The sequence below is a fragment of the Chrysochloris asiatica genome, unplaced genomic scaffold, assembly GCF_000296735.1.
Source record: "Chrysochloris asiatica unplaced genomic scaffold, ChrAsi1.0 scaffold00031, whole genome shotgun sequence".
Taxonomy (NCBI): Eukaryota; Metazoa; Chordata; class Mammalia; order Afrosoricida; family Chrysochloridae; genus Chrysochloris; species Chrysochloris asiatica.
Window position 1 is genome coordinate 9,843,486 of NW_006408549.1, and position 3,968 is coordinate 9,847,453.

Consider the following 3,968-nt stretch of genomic DNA (forward strand, 5'->3'; position numbering starts at 1 on the left):
CCTCAAGAAAATGGATTGACACAGTGGCTGCAACAATGGATGCAAGCATGACAATTGTGAGGGGGGCTCAGGGCCAGACAGTATTTTGTTCTGTTGTACCCAGGATCGCTATGAGGGGTAACTGACTTGAGCGCACCTGCCGACAACAACAGCAACAACAAAATAGTTATTTTTTTAAAACTTTGGGAGCCCAGTGACTCTGTAGGATAAGCACTGGACTGCTGACCACAAGGTTGATGGGTTGAACCTACAAGCCACTCTGCAGGAGAAAGATGAGATTTTCTACTTCCATAAAGATTTACAGCCTCAACTTCTATATGAAACTGACTCAGTGACACTTAATAACAACAATTTAAACTTAAAAAAAAAAATAACTACAGTTTCCTGGTTTTTGGAGGTCTTTTATAAAAAAAATTTAAAAAGCCTATCTTAGAGGTCTTTAAATACTTACATAAAGGCTGTGCTTAAGAGATAAAACATTGGGATCCAGGCTGAAGAGTAGCCACAGATTCCTAGGAACTCTGATGATTGTTTTTCAGTTTCAGGTATAGGGAAGGCAAAAATAGCTTTTGTCTATTTAGGATCAATAGAAATGTCTTCTGAAAATTTAAGTAACTGAAATACTTGAAAGAAAACTGGGCCAGTTAGCTACTGGAGAACATTAGGAACTTTATCTTCTCCTGTAGCTAAATGCTTTAGCAAGATTTTACTATTTTCAAGAAATCAACATATTGTAGCAGTGTGAACTTGTTTGGAAATTGCAAAGGTTGCAAGTCTGTTTGTATGATTTGAGAAAAATAATGAGTTTCTGTAAAACCTTGCAACAAACAGTTCATGTAAATGGTTGATTTTCTTAGGTGAAGGAAAACAAATACTGGCTTTCAGAGTATAGAGAAATATTAAAGAAAGCACTAAAAAGATTAATAACTGTAAAATGGATGACATCCAGAGAGCCATTGTTGTTGTTGTTGTTGTTGAGTGCCATCGAGTCGGGTCCGACCCATAGCGACCCTGTACAGGGTTTTCGAGGGTGTAAATCTTTACGGGAGTAGAAAGCCTCATCTTTCTCCCGCGGAGCGGCTGGTAGTTTCAAACCGCTAACCTTAAGATTCGCAGCCCGATTCGTAACCACTACGCTACCAGAGAGCCATTAGAAAATACTAAATGGGGGCTTGGGACTACGGGGATTCTAAGAATAGCTGCTTGCCTATCCTGAACAAATCTCTAGCCTCTATTATTTGGTATCTTAACTGGAAGAAAGGGCTTACAGGGAACAATAAGGGCTTTAGAGGCAAAAATCTTGTATTATCAAAGTAAGTTCTTTGGCTTCTCACTGGAGAGGGTACTGGGGAATTTTTGGCAAAGGCTTGGACTATATGGATTTGAATTGGTTTCACGTAAAAGACTTGCTATGCCTCCGTAGATATGGTAACTCATACAGCTGGGGAGAGGACCTATAGGGGGATAGGACTAGGTAGGGCTGAACCTCAAAGAGGCAGAACACGTGTCTTCATGCAGCAAATAACTTCCTCTTGTTCTTGAATGCTATCTAATTCAGGATTTGTTTGCTTATGAGTGTTGGGAAGATTCAGTAAAATTTTGCCATTTTTATCAAATTGTAAATGACAATTCTATTTAGACTGAAGAGCTCTTTTTAATAAGTTAACTAGGGTATTAAGGCTAAGCATAAAAGGGGACTAAGGCTATAAGGACTGGCTGGGAGTGTATAAAGATTTGTCTTGACATGACAGAGACATTTGCACACAACAGATAAGTGGCTTCAAATTTTTAACTCCAAAATTTGGAGGCTCTTCATTAATATACATAGTAGTTTCTCTTTGCTGGTTGAGACACCATAGGAACTTTTTTGTTTTGTTCCTGGAGTCCCTTCATTCTAAATCAGGATGTTGTTGTTGTTGCTAATTCCTGTTGAATTGATTCTGACTCATAGTGAGCCTTTATAGGGCTTCCAAGGGACAGCTGATGAGTTTGACCCACCGACCCTGAGGTTCAAACTGATCTTGCAATCCAGTGCTTATTCTTCATCATCACACCACACAATCAGGATGAGGGCATTTTGTTTGACTGTTTTCTGTTTTTTGGTTTGTTAACACTCTTTTTTCCAATGTCAGGCAATAATGTTAAATACAAGGCTTGGTACTTTCAAAAGGCTTAGGTTTTTCTTCTGATTAGAAGATTATGACTTTGTAATTGTAGGGTCATGAGTTCATTGGTCTTTGAAACTTGTTTGATGTTTAAGGTTTCAAAGAGTGCATGAGTCAGGTTAGTTAGCTCAGCAACTAATTGGTTTTATAATCTAATCAGTACCTTTTTACTAAGGCTGAAATTTTAGGCCTAAACCCAGATATAAATATAGTACTAAAAGTCCCAAAGCACCTCTGGCTAATTATTTAGTTCAGAGTGTTCAGAAATGCTTGAAACAATCTGGCTTTAGAAATGATCTCTACTTTTATCTAAGGGTGATTTTAGACAAGTCTATTATTGAGAGCTCTGGTAGCGTAGTGATAACGAAGCGGGTTGCAAGGTCAGCAGTTCAAAACTACCAGCTGTTCTGCGGGAGAAAAATGAGGCTTTCTGCTCTCATAAAGATTTACAGCCTTGAAACCTTGTACAGGGTCACTATGAGTTGGAACCGACTCCACAGCACATAACAACAACAATTATTGAGTGAAAGTTTTGGGGATGTACTCCAATAATCTTTGACTTATTCCTCAGGTATCTTCTAGCAGGGTGGAAATGTGCCGTGGAGTCGATTTGACTCATAGCAACCCTGTACAGGGTTTCTGAGGCTGTAAATCTTTATGGGAGCAGAAAGCCTTATCTTTCTCTCGTGGAACATCTGGTAGTTTTGAACTGCTGACCTTAAGTATTATTAGAGGAGTAAAAATGTAAAGACAGGTATAAGAGGACAATAACTGGCAGATGATGTAGACCAGCATGGGGTGCTTTCTAATTTACAGTGCAGTTTAGATAAATCAAAAGAACCATAGAATAGCTACTGATTTTCAGGATAGTCTATTTTTTTTTTTTTCTTTTTGCTGTAAAAGTAAGTTTTATTGTTTTCATTTGGTCTGCGGCTTGGGAGAAGAGGGGCTCCAGGGGTTTGGTTCTGCTGCCCCTGTGGATGGAGAGCAAGGTTCAGGCAGAAGGTCTGCAGAGAGCAGGGGAATGCTGAAAGGCCCTTCACAGGTTGTGGGGCTCCACAGGCTCTTCCTAGTTGTGCGTGAGAGTGAGCTTCTTGAAGAGGTATTTGTCCAGCCCTACCTGGGGACCAGCCATCCTACGGAGGTTAGTCAAGTGGTTGCCCATGTTCTTGATAATTTTCACCTCATTGTCAAGGAAATGGTTCTCCAGAAAGTCACAGAGGTGGGTGCCTGTGTGGGTAGCACCCATGGCATGCAGATCCAGAAGAGACTGGTTTAGGTTCTTCTCCAGGGCCAGGGAGGCTTTCATGGCATCCAGAATTCTTCCCCATTCATTCTTGGGATGGCTTCTGCACATCCTGGGAGAGAGCATGATGACCACCACATTGGTTTTGTAGTTTCAAGAGACGCTCAGCACCCTGTGCTTCTCCTTTGCCAACTTGTGGAAGAAGTGTCCCATACCTTCCAAGTCCACATCATTATGATCAAAATAGAAGCTCAGAGAGAAGTAGGTGTAAGAGGCCCACAGTTGCAGGTTAACCAGTTGATGCTAGCCTCTGCTTCAGCAAAATAATTCTGATAGATCTGAGAGCTCATGGTTAGTCAAAGATTTAGAGCTAAGCACACACATGAAATAACAGTGTCTAGCTGGTCCCGGTAACAGGCAATGGTCACAAAGATGGTCTTAGAGAAGAGGTTGTGCCTGAAGAGGATGTTAGAGGTGGTCTGAGGCTGGAGGTGGGGGAAGTCACAGAATTTGTTCCATCCAAACACTGTTGAAGCAAAAGACAGATCCATGGGACC

General features: G+C 40.9%; 1 pseudogene; it reads right to left on the reverse strand.

The window, feature by feature from the left end:
- Nucleotides 1-3,234: 3,234 nt before the first annotated feature.
- Nucleotides 3,235-3,761, reverse strand: LOC102824548 (annotated as a pseudogene).
- Nucleotides 3,762-3,968: the final 207 nt, after the last annotated feature.